The sequence below is a fragment of the Coturnix japonica genome, chromosome 3 (genome assembly GCF_001577835.2).
Source record: "Coturnix japonica isolate 7356 chromosome 3, Coturnix japonica 2.1, whole genome shotgun sequence".
Taxonomy (NCBI): Eukaryota; Metazoa; Chordata; class Aves; order Galliformes; family Phasianidae; genus Coturnix; species Coturnix japonica.
In genome coordinates, this window is record NC_029518.1 from 45,473,005 (window position 1) to 45,491,988 (window position 18,984).

Here is an 18,984-nt window from a genome sequence, read left to right on the forward strand (position 1 = left end):
TGGACAGCTGGGCCCCCCAAATATAGATGCCTGTGCATGACCATGACACAGTTTGAATATGAATGCCAAAACTAACTCCCTCAGGAGCAGGGCAAGTGTTAGAGAAATGAACTTTTGTCTGTGCCATGCCAGGAGCTGCTGGAAGCCTGGCCGCTCCATTGATGAACTTTTCCAATGAGATGTATAGCTGCTGCCCATCTGTTGAAGGAGGGATTTCAAAAAAGAAACAAAGCAAAGCAGACCAGGCAAACCTCCTTGCACCCTGGTAAGGGCAGAGGTTGGGCTTTTTGTTCTTGAAATGAATCCCCTTTTCAGAAGCTTTCCCCAGCATCTGGACAAGCCTTTCTTTGTTAAAAGGACATGAATATGGAGAGACATCCAGTGCATTCATCTCTTCAGTCAGCTTCAAAGGGAAGTTTCTGAAGTCATTGTTTCCTGTCAATTTAAAACTTTTGAATAATGGTAGTTGTGGCTTTACAAACAATATTAGCTGACTTTGATGGGTTGGATCAATTCAATATTTGCACAGTAGAACAAGTACTTAATGCGGACTATGTGGCTTAGCAGATGAGTGTTGGTTCCTCTGACTGTGTTTAATGTGTGAATATACAGCTGTCATTTAAATAGGGTGGTCTTAAGTCATTTCCTCAGCAAATTATAATACATTCCAAGAATAAGAAATATGTCCAGAACCCAGGGCTGAAAGAAATAATAGGTGTCCAGAGTTTTGGGGGTAATAAGCACCTTAGAAACAGCTGACTCTTCAGGTCACATCAATGATGACAAAGTATGACCCAAATGTCCTTGCAAAGGATACCAAATCGTACACACAGCTGCAGTTCTGTTCCTGCTGCCAGTCTGTGCTTGCTGCTCTGGTAGTACAAACTTCTACAACTATCAGTTTCCTTTAGATATTTTCAAGTTACACTTACTTGTTTTTGGACTGCGTACACACGTGCTGATGATGATTTATATTAATGCAAAGAGAACCCCCAAAATATGCTATTTGTTTATTTGTTGGTCATTATCTCACAAAAAAAAAAAAAAAAAAAAAAAAAGCCCAAATTTTTGAGAAAACATGACCTTATTTATGGAATCATAGAATTTCTCAGGCTGGAAAGGACCTTTAAGAACATCAAGTCCAACCACAGCCTAACCAAACTATCCGAAATCTAACAACCCTCTGCTCAATCACATTCATTATATTCTGTCTTACTTTTTAATTTCTCTGTCATGACCTCCATCTAGAAATTACCAAATAATTTTCAAATACTAAATAGAGCAGTTTCACAAAGATTTCAAGTAGTGATTCCATTTATGGCTTTAGTTTTTATTTTAATAAGCCAAGTCATCACAGAGCTAGGTAATTTCACTGATACTTAACAAGAAGTTGCTGCACTGTGTCAACTTAAATCAAACGCAATTAATAATTACATTGTAAAAAAGCCAACCTCTAGTACCATCTTTCTCACTTAAGTGGTGTTTTCCTTTTAGAGCCCCTTCTGTCAACAGCTTCACTTCACCTCATTTTGTCTAAGAGCTCCACACCACGTCCCCTCTCCAACTTGCAAGAAACTGGCTGTGTAACTCCGTAGGATAATCTTTGCTTCCTCCTGGGAGCAGCTTTGAGTAGCCCTTCTCATACTTCACGTTGGATATGTTCTTGGCCAATTTCAAGGCTCTCTTCTTCTCTGGCTTGGCTGGAACCTATCCTTCTTAATGATAAATTATGCTCTTGAGGTCATGTCTGTTTCTCAGCTAGTCTTTGCTGATAAAGTCAAAGGGAGAGTACATGCTCCTGGCTACATTATAAAGAGGAAGGATTTCTGTTATGTGTCACTGAGTTCTTTGTAGGACCCTCCATAGGTGACCAGTGTGCAGCTGCTCCAAGCATCAGATGCAAGCTGCAGAGCTACTGAAATACTCTCTGTTGTGAGTTTATTTCAAATCTATGATTGCTGTATTTTCCTATATGCTGGCGGAGAGTTGGAAGATGAACAAACAGAATGCTTTTGTAGGTTTGCAGTCAATCCAGCTGAGAAAATATGCTCTGTATGAAGAATTCGCACACAGTTACTCAGGTAAAAGAGGAAAGATAGTCACGTGCTGTCTCAAAAAAGGTCAAACAATGGACTGACTGATCTGCGTTCTAGGGAGGATCAAAAAGACCTCAAACCTGACCATCTATTCTAATCCCAGAACACCCTTTATAGTTTCTCACCCTAAATTTACTCCAGTATTCACTGACTACATATGCACAAGATTGTTCACATTCAGTCTGTGGGGGAAGCTGAAAGCGTGGGGCTCCAAATGCCAAACTGTCAGAAAAACATGAATTATGGTTGTGCTTGTGACAGTCAGACAAACAAACGTGTTTTCCTTAAACCCTGCATGTGTCTGAACAAAGTAAAACTAACTCTTATTTATAAAGCTTCCAATTAAATCCAATTAAACCAGAGTACCACATATTAAATACCTGAATCTGCACCACCCAGAGCCTTCAGTATCATCCTGGAAGGCAGCCAAAGCCAGAAAAGCCATAATTTTCATAGCCTGTTTATGCATTTGTATACAAGATGTTTTGTTCATAAAAGCAGGGCCTTAAACAATATGTGAGATCCAGATTGGATTTTAATCAGCCATCTTGTCTGCCTGTAAAGTGCACAAAGGGCCATTTCTCAGCTAGGATAGCATTGCTTACAGAGCTGTAAAAGTTGCAATGCAGTTACAACAGGAACAGCATGGAATTGCTTAGTACTTTGACAGTCTCGTAAGATAATGATATTCATTACTACTCCAGCTACATTTCCTTCATAGTTTTACAACTGACTTCTGCAGGAAATAGCAGAGCAGTGATTGATCATTAACAGCAATCCACCCCATCTCCACTCCATGCCAGAATGCTACATTTCCCAAACAGATTATGAAGTGTATAGTCAGAGATGAGACTTCTGTGCTGTCATTGTTGTTTTCTGTGTTTGTTTTTAAGATCTTCCAACATGTGGACAGTGAAGTTTTCTCCTTATTAGTAGGCATAAATAAGAAGCATTGGGAAAACACCAAACAAGGTGCATTAGGTAAATCAAAGCATTCGGTGCTGTGGCAGAGGCAAGGAGTAGATTTGTTCTGTAATGTATTGCTTTCCAGATCCTGGAATCTGCTTGCCTAGAAATCTGCTTGTTAGATTTTCCCATAAGAGTGTGCAGTACTTACTTAATGAAACCCTGAGCTTCTTGAAGTCCATGTCAAAACCTGCACTAACCTCTTTGGGACCAAGATTTGGTTCAGGATGGCAAATACACATCATTGCCCAGCAGACATAGGCTGCAGCAGAAAACCATGCTCTGAGTCGTGGTCAGTGCAGCAAAGTTGATGTCAGTGACCAGTTTTTCTTCATTAAAAAGATAAGAAGTGTTGGTAATCCTGGAAATATTCCACGGCAAAGCTGTCTGTCCTTCCAGGGCAGTTGCCTGCAGCAGTGTGAGTGTGTGGCCACGTCTTAATCTCTTGGTGTTGGCTCCTAGCAAACAGCTGCCACGTGGATGAACATTCCAGGTCCATGCTCCAGCAGAGCAATCTCACATAGACAGCTACCTAAGTGCAGCAGGTAGATCTCTTTTCAAGTATTACACATGCTCTGAGTACATTTTTCTCTATGGGCAGCTTTGTTTCCTTGAGGCTGAGGCATGTCCCTCACATGCTTTATGAGCAGCACTCTGCTATGCTCTGTTGCCTTGCACTAGTGAGGTCTTCTCTGGGAGGTCTTCTCTATCAGCCTGAGACAGGGTGCTGGAGGGGACATCCTGCCTGTTTGCTCAGCCCCTGACAGATCCCCCGCCCCCACATCGTCTTGCCAAGAGCTGAGGGGCTGATGCAGAACAGAACTGGGCTGCTGCCGCTGCGGGCTCCAGACGGGAGGGATCTTTGGCAGCGTTCCTGGCTTTCCGTATGAAGGCAGTGGGAGCCAATTACAGCAGCTAAACGAAATTATATATCCAGCTAAAGTTTAGACAAGACAGAGTAACTGATTGCATTCCGGGGGGATACTCGAATAAAAACACCTCTCAAAAGGGCTCTTACTCAAAAGCCAGAGTTGTTTGGACGAGTTCATATTTTTCTTTCAGCCAACGTAAACCTACTGTGCTTTTCCCTTTTCCGTATTTGGAGTGCAGCCGGGGGTGTCCAACAAACAAAAAAGGCCGTGCCCACAAACCTCCCCGCTCCATCCCCTCGGCGTGCTGCACTTCTCGCAGTGGCCACGGGGGGGCGCCCTCGTCCCGCAGCCAGCCCTTGACATAAGACCCTTCGGGGCCGCGTGTGAGCTGAGATGGAGTTTGTCCCTTCGAAAAGAAACCCCTAAATCTATTTAAAAAACAACAAAACAAAACCAACTAGCAAGAAAACGGGGAGAAAAAAAAGTCATTTTCAGCCTGGCCCTCTGTTTTACATTACTTCCATGGGAAATGACATATTCTCCTGCAGTGACCATGATCAGTTTTATTGCAGGAATTTTCTGCATTCCTCAGGGTTTAGCTGCAGTTGAGCCCCGTTGAAAGCAAACACTCACAGGTCCATGCACACTGAAGCCGTGTCTGGGGATTAGAAGCTAACTAAGAGATTAGCTTTTGTGTCCAGCTACTGGTGCGTTCACAGCGCTTGCTGCCTGAGCCAGCCTGTGTGGTGTCAATGCAGAGGCCAAGCCAAGCAGCAGGTACACCAGCCCCCAGCTCTTCACCACTACACCTGGTAACCCTGGCTTCCACCTCTGTCTCCACTTCAGCAGTCAGTCCCCGTGCCTGGCTCCAAACAAGATCATCCCAAATCCAAATCATGCATCTGAGAGCAGTGTCCAAATGCCCCTTGAACTACAGCACTTGGGGCCATGCCCACAGCCCTGGGCAGCCTGTTTCGTGCTCGCCTTTTCCTGACATCCAACCTGACCCTCACCTGACAGTGCTCCATGCCATTCCCTCCGGCCATGTCTATCACCAGAGAGCAGAGCTCAGCACTGCTCCTCCATTCCCTGTGAGGAGCTGTAGGCCCCCATGAGGGCTCCTCTCAGCCTTCTTTGCTCTGGGCTAAACAAACCTGAGGTCCTCAACTGCTCTTCTTACATCTGGCCATCCAGACCCTTCATCATCTTTGTAGCATTCCTTTGGATGCTTTCGTGTAGTTTTATGTCCTTCTAATATTGTGGTGCCCAAAACTGCACACAGTACTCAAGGTGAGGCCACACCAGCGCAGAGCAGAGTGGGACCAGTAGCTGGCTAGAAAAGAGCTGAAATGCCCTCTGGGGCTGTTTCTAAAGGAGTGGATTCCTTCACTCATCAGCTCTCTGGAGTGACACAAAATGATGCAGTGGTTGCAGAGCATAAGAACACTAATTGAGCATTTGAGAATGAGCAAAGAAATTCCCAGAAGACACTCAAAGTGCTAGGGCTGTGAATGTCTGTAAAAAGCTTTTATTGTCTCAGTCTCTGTGTGAAGTCAGAGGTGGGGAAGTGGGAGGGGAGGTTATTGTACACAGCTGTTCCCACAGGAGAAGGGAAAAGCAGCTTGCCCGAAGGGGGAGTCACATCTCATCTTCACATGGCCTGAGCACATTTATGCTTGGAGTAATAGAAGTCAGTGTCGCTGTTCAAACTGGGCAGGATGTAATGTGAGCAGTGAAAGAAACTGCTGCAGTCAGGCAGCGACTGAGGAATGCAGTCCCTGGCATACTGGTTAGCAACTGTCTGTGTTTTTGGGCAAGAAAATATGGATTGAAATAACAGACCATCCCGTTTCATTCTAGCAAGAGATGAGAGAGACTCAGAGACAGGCAAGGAGATTTACTATGACCTAGCCAAAATAGAAGGCATTTCTGAGACCTCCTTCATCAGATGGAGTATATTTTGTCCCAGATAGAAAAATTCTACCACTAGCATTAAAGCTGAAAGACCCAAAAACATCAAGCTGCTCCAGCCAAGGCAGCTGAGCTTAGGTTAAACATCTGGCAGAAATGCCCTGCTGCAGCTGTGGTGGCAGCCAGGTCAGTAATACTCATTTGCTTTGGACAGCTTTGTCTTTTCTTCCATTAAATCAGTGGTTCTCTCTGCTTCCCTCTGTGTTCCACTGTGGCTGCAGCACTTGTTTTCCATGGCCAAGATAGGCTGAGGGGTGAGGGGAAACAGGGTCTGTCTCACGCCTTAGCAGGAGCATCAGGACTGGATCTGAAAAGTGCCTTTCTGTCCTCATCCTCCCTCTCAACCCTCCTCAGCAGAGTTTTCCTTCTTCCAACCCACTGAGCCACCTTCTAGTGCAGTTCTTCTGAGTGGGAAAATCCTTAGTCTTAAAACAGACTACCCAGAGAAGTGGTGGACACGTTCAAGAAACACATGGATGTGGCACTGAGGGACATGGTTAGCGGGCATGGTGGTGATGGGCTGATGGCTGGACTAGACAATCTCAGAGGCCTTTCCCAACCTTAATGATTATATAATTCAATGAATCCTCCTCATTCCCCACACTCAAAACATTTTGAATTTGAATCACCTCTCCCCTCGCTCCAGAAGCAGCATTTCTCAGTCTCCCCATCTGAGAGCCTGCAGATTAGTTTCAAGGAGGACTCATGAGCATAATCTCTTTGTTGCTTTCCATGGCTTTCATACATCAGGGCAGCTTTCAGTGTGCGCATGCATTGTGCTCAGTGCAAACAACATCTATTTCATCAGTGCAAACATGGCCCTCATGCCTGCCAGGCCAGCTCCGTGGTTTTTACTCTGTGTCGTAGCAGAGGACTCTCTGTAAGCAGATGGATGTAAAGTCAGACTCATGGCTTTCCAGCTGTAGAAGTTCACTGGCTTCTTTTCCCATCTTTTCTAAGATGGGGCTCACCAAAGAGAAAACTCTCCTCAAACAGATGAAGCCCCTTGAGTCCCCCAGAATGTAACCTCACTATGCAGAGTATCTAATGGCATGATTTTCCTCTTCACAACACATGTGCACTTTGCAGTCCCACCTCCCACCCATCCCATGTGCTTATTGCTGAGCCCCCCACAGTGTGTCTCCATGGCTTCGTGCTGTCAGTGCGCCCACACCTCCCATCCCAGCAGAAGGAAAGGGTTACATGCGTCATCTGTGGACCTTGTTTACACAGAAAAAGCCAACCTCTTAAAAGAAGGTGACGTATGCACCAAATGAGGCCACTTGCCTTTTTTAAAGCACATTGTCACACTTGGTGGCTGCCAGATTCTGCTGCTCTTACATGGCGTGCACGTGGTGAAGCTCCTTGTACTGTTCAGCATTTGCCTCCATCTGATTTTGATTAAAAACAGATTGAGGGGCTGAAGGGGGAAATAAGAAACAAGAATTGGAAATTACAAAAGACAAACACAGACCTTCCTATAATTGTCGCTTATTGGAGCTGAAACATTTTCAAAAAGCAACAAAACTCCTGTTGGTGAATCACGGATGAAAGCATCGATTTGCTCAACTCATCTGCAGTTGTGACGTGACTGACTCATTTCCAATGAGTTTGGAGACCAAACTGAACTTTGGAAGGAAAAATGTCATATAAAGCAGTCTCCTTGCAAAAGAGCAGCAGTTTTAATTCTAACTTCTGAGTTCTGATTCATATATGAAGCATGATTGCAAAACACAGTCATCCTGGTTTGGTAATGTGAGGCACTCATTTCTAGTGGTGCAAATGGGCTGATGTGGGCCAGGCAGTGCTGAGCTGGGCTTGGTTTCTGTAGCTGGCAGGTGCTTCCTAGTATTTTGACGTCTTTTTCGTACAGTTTTGAAAGCTCAGTTTGGAAATCAATGTGACTAATCTGCACCCATTAGATTACCCATTGGTTGATATAAAAAATATGAATCAAAATATCCTTCTTCAGTTGAGGTTTGTCAAGCGTTACATTCAATTCACATGGGAAAAGAAATTTTGACCATATGAGTCACTTCAGTCTTTGGATACTTAACAAAATGTACGGTGTGACTTGAGGCATGACTAATGCGTTTGTGTATTTAAGAGTCTGTTGATGCTAATGGAAGTTACAGAGCCATATCTATAAAAGAAGGCACTTCAGAGCATACTGCTTCATTAACTTTAATCTACACATAATCAGCTGCTGTTTTATAGATCTAAAAAACATTCTTTAATGCCTTGTATGTTTTAGGACTGCCTTTTAAAAGTCCTCTACAGTAAATCTTTGTTTAAACATCCTGCTGTTCTACCCGTAACCATGCCATTCTATTTTATTTCTGTTCATCTGCCAAGATTTCATTCTCTTTAATTAATACAAATTTTGTTGCTTTCCAGTATCTTCTCCATTTTATCGCTCCCAAATATGTGCATTCCATTCCCCCGCCCCCACCTCCCCTTTTTTTCTGATTAAGCATCTATTTTCTAAATAGAAATCGGACTTACAATAGAAAAAATATGCCAGGAGAAGTCTATTGAACCAAATAAAACTTCTCTCTTAGGTTTCGCTGAGGTCATATACAGTGTCACTATGGTCCTATGCTGAATTTAGATCAGTCCCAGTAATGATGCTGGAAAGCAAGTTCAGTACCTAGTTCTGCAGGTAACAGAGACGTAACGTAACAGTCTCAGGACAGTGGGAACTGAAATCACTTGCTGCAGTCCCAATGGCTTTATGCCTAAAGGGAAGGAACAGGGTCCTACTGTCAGTTTTATGGTGCTGTATCCTTATCTCTTCTCAGCCAAAAGTAGCCCCTTAATGTAGCCAGGATTAACCTTTTGGTGAAAGGATTTATCGGTCACTATTTATTGAGCCAGCTAAAAACTTTCCCCTCTGGAGCTGTCTGCTCTTAAACAGGAGTAAAGGCCAACTCATCCACCTCTCAAAAGATGCTGGTGCTGTCAAGACAGAACCCTGTGTCAGCCCCAGCTCTGTCCTACCACTAACCATTCCTTGGTAATATGGCAAAGTAACTGTTCCTTTTGCATTTTGCTCATCATGTTATTATAATTGTTGCTCCATGAAGTAGCACCAGAGCATCATCCTTCCTTTCTGAGAAGCAGTATGAATCTGGAAACCAGCATTGTAACTGCATCTGTTGTAAAATGGCTGCTCAGCAGTGTTGTGAATCCCAGATGTGTTGTGGTGGTTTTCGTCTATAAAACAGTACAATGATCAAATACCAATGCAGGACTGTTTCCCAAAAGAGGTGACATCCATACTGTGTAGCACCTGTTGGGATTTTGGCATTACCTTGGAACTGTGGACTGGGTTAGGCCTGGGCGTGCTGCAGACACCAAATAGAGATATATTCACTCTATGCTAATGCCTAGCTACCTCTGGAATAAAAGTTCCAGCAGACTAATGTTCCTAGTTAATTTTGTTGCAAATGTCATTTGGGAAGGCAAATTCATTCCTGTATCTGTGCTCTGGCTTGACTCAACATCTTGACTGATGTTTTCCATTTTCTTCAAGCTGCCCACACCTACTGCACTGTTCAAAATTAATGGACAGAAAAAGGCAGAAAAGTGCAGCCAGGAAAGACACAACATCAGTGAGGTGGCAAAGCCCACCTGCAATGAGGGAGCCTCCCAAGTCCATACAGGAGGTCACAGTGATTAGCTTGCTCTCTTTAGAGGAAACCTTGGGCTTTCCTTTTTCCATTGTCTGGTCAAGTATTTTAACAGCTCACTGACAAAATCTGAAAGTCCTACATTGTACTGCTACAGAAGCAGGATACATACAACCTAAAGGGTGTGTGCATGTGTTGCAGAGCCACCTCATAGAAAGGTATTGCTTGCTTTATGAACCTTGGAATATTTTGGACCTGTTGTAGATGCATTCATCTACCTGCAAGTCTGTTCCGCTAGCACAGGTAGAGGTTATGTAGGAGGCTAATGGGAAAGCAGAGCTTTCAATCATCGAGGCTAAAAATGCAGAGTCAAAATGCTGCCAGTGATGAAAGGTTGTAATTGTGGCATCATGCCAGCTTGCTGATACATCAGTGTTGGAGCATGTGGAATACCTGTGTGACAGCTTTCACTAAGTCATACATCAAGTCATGGGCACACACGAGTGCCTTCAAAAAATAGCTTTTGAAAAACCTGTTTTCCCCTGGCTACATGTTCAAATACTGTGAATGGATCACATTATATAAGAGGATTTATAAATGGATCACATTATATGCTCCCATTTATAAATAAAATCTAAATGCAATGTAAAACTGGAAGAAATATGCATTGTATATTCAGGGTCATTGTTTATAAATGCAAAACAGATGGAAAAACATTTCTTCCCAGGCTCTTCTCCCATTTGCTGTTATGGTGAAGTGACGTGCTAAGAATCTGTAGCAACCTGATCATTGGAAATATTTTTTCAAAAGAATACAATTATGCTTGTAAAGAAAACCATGTCAGATCAGAATTTTGTCAACAAATGCTATTATTTAGGAAAAAATACTTAGGATTTGGCCTTGCGCTGTGCAGCACTCTACTTGTTTGTCTAGAGATGCATGGAGAGTGAAGAAGGTAAAATTCATTTTTTCCTCATTTATTTTCAACACGAGAAGTTAGTGAGATGCGTGGATAAATGTCCCAGGACACTAAGGGAGTCCCACTGGCTCCCATTCAGCAAATAGAAAGAACCAAGGCAAAGGAATGGTGTGTGGGCCAGCGAAGCCCAGGAGAGCAGACAATACCAGAAGGACCTGAGGTCACTCTAGCCAGCTTTCATTTTGCTCGCTTCCAGTTCCTGTTTTAAATGATGCAGCAGAAAATATGAATTTAAGGCCCATTCCAAAACCAAGGGGAATGAGCACTAAAAAAAAACACAAGTATGAGTAATTTTAACTTGAGAAATGCAGTCGTGATGTACTGAAATTTTCTCACCACAAATCTAAAGGTATCTACTTGAGCCTTGCCAGCTGAATGCTGAGGGTTTTTCACACTAGGGTAGCCAGACATGGTGCTTAGGCAGTATTAGTTTTTTAAGTCTTATGAGTTAAAACTGTATCTTGACCATAAGGGCCTGAAAAACACATAAGGTGATGGCTGACTTCTGTGTTTTACAGCATGTAAAATATGTCTGCATAAAGCTTACAACACCTATTTGTCTCCTGTCATGAAACTTTGGAAGTCATGGAGGCTCCAGTATACAAATGAGCCTCTGACATTGTCGATCCCAATGTGAATCTGCTCCTGACATAAACACAGTGAGAATAAAATGGATCTTAATTATTGCATCAAATACTACCAGGTCAGTGTCTATTGATGTGTCCATTTTCTTACATACCCTGAACTGAGATCCAGAATGTTTCAGTGATCCAGATCACTGGAGGAACATTAATTTACACTACCTGAGGATGCAGACCATCAGACAGTAGGGATGTCAGCACTCGTAGAATTTTAAGCAATCCTGTATACAACAGAAGCAGATAATTGTTTCAGGTAACAGCTAACCACAGGCTAAAATAGTGGTGCATCTGATCTTCTACCTCTCCGTATAAACTCTTCCCCATTACATACATGTGTCGGAAACGAGTTGTCAATAACTACTGGTCTTCAGTCTTTCATGATAATAATATTTGACAGACTCCTTACCCATGAATTTGTACAGATTACAGAATCATCCCAATTTCTGTCTCTCACATTCTCTCTACTCTTCTCTGCCTTTTGCTCATCCATCACTATTCTTCAGTCCTTCTGTTGCTGCAAATGATCCTTCTCTAAAAATATAATAGACCAAGATTAATTTTTTCTTGTTTTAATCACTGCTTTTTCAAATGCAATCTTCTCTCCCAGTGGGAGAGTTGTACCAAATTTGTGCTGATAAAATGTATCTACACATAACATCCTGAGTTCATTCATGGTGATAGGATCCAGGCAACTAAGTGGGATAAAGGGCCTTGCATATCTAGGTCACCAGTGTGAATATAAGTAGGTCAGTAAGGAGGAAAGTAGGTTACCCCATTGTTACGTGGGTGAGGGGTGACAATCCACTTCTTGGGTGCATTTCCAGAGCACCGTAAAATAGCATCATGACTGACAATGACATTGACTAGTGTCGCCCCTGGCAATCTCTACAGAGACGTCAAGAAATAAATGGACAAGGAAACAAAACTGTCCTGTCACATGGGAGAGGACATACCCAGGTCTCCGCTCGGGCATATTGGGAGGGCAGCAGGCAGCCTTGGTGGTGAAGCTTGTGCTTTTCTATCTACTCTGTGCCTGATTAATGGACAGAAAAATGACTTCACTTTCCAGGGCTTTATTCTGACACATTTCATCAGCACAATCACTTGTTAACACATATAAGACATATAGTTTCATCCTATTATGTCAGAATAAATTGCAGCCTGCAGGCCTGATTCTCTGCCCCACTATGCCAGTTTTACACTGGTGCAATTTCACAAAGCACAAATGATCATCACCAGACTAAAACCAGCACAACAGCATGGAGATGCAGTACCTTTATCTTCCAGAATGGAAAATAAAGCTCAAAGACCTTGTTGCATTAATAACAGCATCTATTTCATCTATGGTGAAAAGTAAGGCCAGAAGATGCAGTTTGAAGCTAGGTCATTCCTACAGAAAGAAACAGAAAGACTTGGTCATGGTACTTGTGCAGTAGGTGCATTGTAGCAGGTTCTGATTAGGATTTTTCTGACTTCTGTGGTGTGGCATTGGATGGTGTAGGTTACAAGAGGAAATTATGACCAGGTCTCATAGCTGTAACAGGCTGATAACCATTTAGAGCAACACTCTCCTTAAGCTTTGGGTCCCTTCACCTCTCAGCTCTGTTTAAAAGTGTTCCCCGAAGTATTTGGAAGAACATTCTTCTGTGGTACCTACTCTGTGGTTTGCTTTTGAAGAAGCAGCTAACCTGAAAGTAGTAAGAAAGTGCAAAACAGATGCAATGTTGTGTTTTGTAAGAGCAAAGAGTCCTGCAAAGTGCCACCTGTTGTTTTATTAGGCTTTTCAGAAGCATATGAGGATGAGCAATATCTGGATTTGCAAAACAAGTCCAGAAGTCTGTCTTGGTTTCCCAAATTCCTCCAGACCTCGTGCAGCCATGAGGAAACAGACTATTTCCCACCAGTATGGATTACGTAGGTTCTTTGTTCACATTCTTCCAATGTGCTGTCTCCATATTCAGGATGATTAGGTTATAAAATCAAATCATAATGGATGTGTGTGTACAGGATTATATGGGTTTATATCCCAGCTTTTGACTGATCTATTTTTGAGTATAGATGCATGTGAGGTTTCAGCCATTTGACACCTGCAATGAGCCCTAGATCACCCACAATGTCTCCTATGATAGTTTGACAACAGGAGTAACTGAACAGCACATAAAGAATGGGAGAATGGCAAATGCCGTATTAAGCAAAGACAAGATATAAATGACTTAAATGGTTTCAGCTATTTAAAAAGTGTGCTGAAAAGAATGTAGAGTTCTATTGGGTGTTTTTTTGTAAGCATTTCTTCTTGCCCATGTCATATCTGATTACTTCAGTAGTTTTTGTTTTGCTTTCTTTACTTTGTTCTGGTCCTATCTTAGGGCTGCAGAGCTCTTAAAACTATCAGAAGAGCTACTATTATCTGACCTTCCTGGGTGCAGCATAACATGTGATCCAAGAACATCCTTCCTCTCTACTTCCCATCTCTCTAGATAACAGCTTTCTGAAGAATTCAATTCAGTTTTTATGCAGTGCTTTTAAAACCCTGCTTCTTCCTGTTCTGCGGGTTGGAGGCCACTGGCATTTCTAAATTAGTGTGATTCCCTTACATGTTATGAATTATTTGTTGGCCTGTGCATGGTTCTTGCATGGTATAAAAAAGATATAACTGAACCAAATCTAAGATAAGAGTAACTGGACTTAGCTGCTTGAAAATGGCTTGAATCAAGCCTTTTCAGAAAACTTAAGTGCAGTATTTGTGTCAGTCACTTAAAGGCTTTCTCTTAGGAATAGCTACTACATTCTATAATGTGCATATATGAATTAGCTTTGAGGGCAAGTTTTTAGTTCTGAATAGAAGATGTCAGAGCACTTAACAGATTAAGTTCCCAATTCATTATAAAGTAGCCAAGCAGTATGAATCTCTGCCTTTTATCTCTTCATTTACTGTGTGCTTGTAACTCAGAGCAACTGGGGTTACTTTTGCAGGAGAACACTGATGCCCAAGATATCTCCCTGAATTGAAGTCCATTCCTGGACTGTGTCTCTCCTCTACAGCTCACTTATCTATGTACAACACTGTTTATTCTTCAGTTAACTTCGGATATTGGAAATTGGATAGCAAATAAATTGTGAAGAAGACTTCCTAGCAGGCAGGACTGCATGGCACATTAAACTGTTGCTGAATAACTATAAAGTGCACTTTAAATCAGTACATTCATCAGACCTCTGAGAGGCAAAATTGCATCTTCATATTGGTGTATTTCACACACTTACACCTTGTCCTTTTGTATTAAATGCCATTGTGCATGTGGTTGCAAGTCAGCACAAAGGAACACCAATAGGAAAGGAAAATGTTGAATATCCAGCAGCCATTTTGAGTAGACATTGTGAGAAAAACAGACTGAGCACTCTGTAGGCAGTTTTACAAGGTGACAGAATGATACACAATCATTCATATGCATTTCTCTACCACCATGCAATCATCCATTGGAAATCCACTGATTTATTTATTTATTTTTGTTTGTTGGTATCATGATAAGATGTGTGAATGAAAAGAAATAGTGAAGAACAATGAAGTTACTGGACTAGCATACGTTATATCAGCACTACAGAAGAAATCTGAAAAAAATAATGATTATGTTTTCATTTTCCCAATGTCCTTCTAGTAGGCCGCGCAGTATTTTGCTTGAAAAAAGAGAGGAACATAATCCAACCCCTATGGTTATGGTTAGTAACATTAGTTACCAGTTTCTTGATAGAGTATTTTTGTTTTATCACTATTTCTGTCCCATCACATCTCAGCATGACTTTTTCATAGCAGTTACTGGGGAAAGTTACTCATTTGAGAGGGACTTTCCTTGCTACTGACGTGGCAGAACCCTTTTGCAGAAATCTATCGTGTGATCTCAAGTACTATGATTGTAAATTGCACACAAAATTTGAAGACTTTCATTTGCAATTAGTGAAGAGCTTAGATAACAATTTGCAACATGCCGTTCCTGAGGCTTGGAAAAATCCTGGTCACTCAGTCTCAGTAAGTGCATTTGAAAAGAATGGTTGCTTGTATTCACCTAGAAGCTTCAGGAGTGTCGTGACAACTGGTTGTTCAGTGTTTACAAAAGGATCTGATAATTAGATATGCTTCGGGCTGCTTGTGTCCTGTACATAAAGCATTAGATTATCTTAATACAGAATTAAAAGGCTTCCTGTCTCCAGGGACTGTTCCCCCTAGATGTAATGCATACTTGTAAAATTAATGCCCAGAAAGCACAATTAGATTATGTGGTTTGCATAACTGCCTTGAAAGCACATGGTCCCCCTAGTGAGGAAAAGCAAAGTCTTTCAGTAGGCAGAGCTGGGTAGAGATGTCATATGTTCATTTCTTATTTCTTGATATCTCCTACCACTTTTGTTTTATCTCAAGTAGTACTCAGAAGCTGTAAAGGGGCCTTTTGGAGTTAAACTCATTAGCCTTTGCTGTTCTTGGTTCAGACACTCTACCGTTGAGGAGAACTGTGCTTACATACTTGGTATTACAGGCTTTACTTCAAGCTGCCTCATGTCAAATCAACCTTTGCTAATGTGGGTAAAGTGCTCAAACTAGGTACCTCCTCCTGAAACTACTTAGAACCACACGGATGGAGTTCCCTGGAAACAAACAAAAAAAAAACCAAAAACAACCTACCAAAGAATATATATATATATATATATATACATATATATATATGTATGTATAATCTATGTATAATTAGCAGCAATTTGCCTGAGAGCTGGAAAAAAAAAAAAGGAGTCTAAATTTATAATGATGCGAGAGGGAAAATAAAACAAAAATCCCACAGGGCATAAACTTCTGGATTTTGAACTCAAGCCAGCATGCAATATTTAAGGCTGGTGCTTTTCAAGAGCTTCCAAAACATGTATGAGATAGAAAAGGAAATATACAGTCAAATCTTGACAGGTTTATTCAACAAATGCAGTCAGCTGGCTACAATTGATGAGACTGTGGTCCATCACAAGAAGAATCTTGCTGGGATTCTGTGAAGGAATGAACCTGAACCAGCTGGAGAAGAGAAATCATCTGGTCTGATGGGTTACTTCTGGATCTTCACTGCACTCTTCCTACACTTGTGTTGTATTTTCCTACATTCATTCCCCCTTCCCAAAATACCACAAGCATCTCTGTTACTTCTTCTGTCCCTGTCTCCTCCATTATGACTTTAACATAAAAAGCTTCTTCAGTCCAAGTTTTCCACTATCTCAATTTCCTTCCCAAGTCTTCTACTTTTACGTATAACAGCAGCTGAGAAGAAAGCAGTGTGTTTTGTAGCTTTTTCAGAATCCATAAAAAATTTGCTGTTTAGGCCACCAATTACACTGGAGATAGCTGGCACAAATAAATAAATTAATTAATAAACAAACAAACAAATCCCTTCAGAGCAAAAAAAATGAATAGCAAGGACAGACTTTCATTAGTTGTGGCACTAATGTGGCTACTTCTCTAGGTTCTTAAGAATTTTACACTAAATGTAGGCAGCCTTGAGGACCTCCTTCACTACATTTGATCAAAATAAAGAAAATTGATAAGCAGGCAGATAGACAGCAGTCTTGTTTCATTAGGAACCAGACTGAAAGCAAATAAAAAGTTATTTTTAAGATCTTATCATTTGTGTTTTGTGGTTAACAGATCTGCATTTTATATCATTTTTGTCACGGGTCCATTTTTATGATATATTTCATAATATAATGGTATCAAAGAGGACTAAGGCCAGGAGCTAAGGCATAAATCAGTTGTCACATCAGCTTCCACGTAGCCCAAGAGATATGATGCTGTGTTCTAAATAAAACTGACTTAAAACCCCTCGGTCACAAATTAATATGCTCAACTGACTTGTGGTTAAAAAAAACAACAAAAAAACAAGAAAGGAAGGGAATGTGTGCTGGTCAGCCTCAACTCATGAGAACCGTCAGCAGCATCTGATTCTAAGTCCAGAAATTCTTTTTCTTAACATCATCTTAACACAGTCTGTTCTTCCTCCCTGCTCCCATATGCAAAAATAGACAAAGTTTTTCACACAGTTTAGTCTCGTACATAAAACACATCACAAGTAGATTTCTTTATTGCTTGGTCTTCTGTCCCCAAAAGCAGTGTACAGTTATCTTTACCTCCCCCTTTTATTTTAAACAAACATCATACCTAATGGCTCTCTGAAAGTGTATGTTTCTCAGCTAGCCCCATGTGATCAGCCTTCTCACCAGCAAAACCTCTGTGTGGCCTGAAATGTTCATTCAGTCTTTGTACAAATCTGCTGGAATGTATGATGATTCAGCAATGTCCATTTTCATTGCTTCAGGAGATGCAAGCTGAGTCTTCATGTAATGCTCATCATACAAGAAAGAGGAGAAAAAGTAACTTCTTCCAAAGGAAACCTCAAAATCTCTCTCTGTGGAGGGACATACTCGCTATCTATGAATATGTGAAATTCATGGGATCACAGAATGGTGTGAGTTGGAAGGGATCTTAAAGATCACCTTGTTCTAACCTCCCTGCCGTGGGCAGGGACACACTTTGCTAGATCAAATTGTGCAAACCTCCATCCAACCTGGCTTTGAACTTTTCTGGGGATGGAGAATCCACAGATTCTCTGGGAAATCTGTTGCAGTGATGCACCACCATCACAGTGAAGAGTTTCTTTGTTACATATACAATCCAAATCTACTCTTTCAGTTTAAAGCCATCACTACTTATCCTATCACTACAATCCCTCTTAAAGAGCCTTTCAGCTTTCCTGTTTTCCTTTGGGCACTGGAATTCTGCTCTGAGGTCTCTGAAGCCTTCTCCAAGCTGAACAAGTCGGTCTCTCACACCTTGTCTTCATAGGAGAGATGCTGCAGTCCTTTTATTGTCTCTCACTGGTGGGAGTCTCATGAGAGCAAGATAATCACCTCCTTCAACCCGCTAGCTTTACTACTTTTGATGCAGCCCAAGTTATGTTTGCGTTTCTGGAGAAGGAAAACACCTGAAGAGAAATTTAATCTTGAATATGTTACTTAAGCTTTAACAAATAGATATGAACTGACAGTGAATGTCTGTAGCCTCATTATTCAAAGATTTCTAATTGATAAGATAATTAAGTATTAGAACTGCAAGGGAGACAAAAACATAGTAAAGGAAGCTCAGTGAACACCAGGGGAAGGTAAAATACAGTCAACAGATATCTGTGCCTGTGCCTGCTGGCCTAAAAGTGCTTTCCATCTTGAACTCTTGCTCTCACTCTGACTGCTCTGCTTGACTCAGATGCTGAAGGCTCAGCTGAAAAGTGCCTGCTGTGAGTCACTACATGCAGAACTACCCCTCTGTGGGGAGACTGATGTGTGAAAAAATCCCAGTGTTGCCTAACATAAGTGGTCTACGCCATGAAGCATCATCTCTGCCACATTTGCATGGTCCTCATTTGTGATCCTAAGTGTGATTCCCTGCTGCTGCTGCTCAGGATGTCCCCTAATTACTGTACTTTTTGCTGCTCTCAGCTTGTTCCTGGTTTCCTACCAAACTTCTTCAAATTCACTGCCACCCCATCTGACAGAAGCTCCTCCTTAAACCTTGTACCAGGAAGCTGCTGTGCTGGCAAGGACTCTATCAGGATTTCCAATAGAATTATTCACACTCTTCCTCTGAAAATCAAATAATAAATAGGTTTCATGGTGATGAATATCCTAGGAACCCTATGAAGGAAGGAAAACTATTAAACCAACCAGTTTATTGCCAACCCCCCAAAGTCCTAAAATGACATCTACAGCATAAAACTAAAATGGAGGACCATGAAAATTGGGTCTTTCCCT

General features: G+C 41.6%; 1 protein-coding gene across 1 annotated transcript in view; it reads left to right on the forward strand.

Annotated features, from left to right (window-relative positions):
- SCAF8 (SR-related CTD associated factor 8) overlaps positions 1-18,984 on the forward strand; it is a 144,167-nt gene that overhangs the window by 87,013 nt on the left and 38,170 nt on the right. The window lies entirely within an intron of this gene.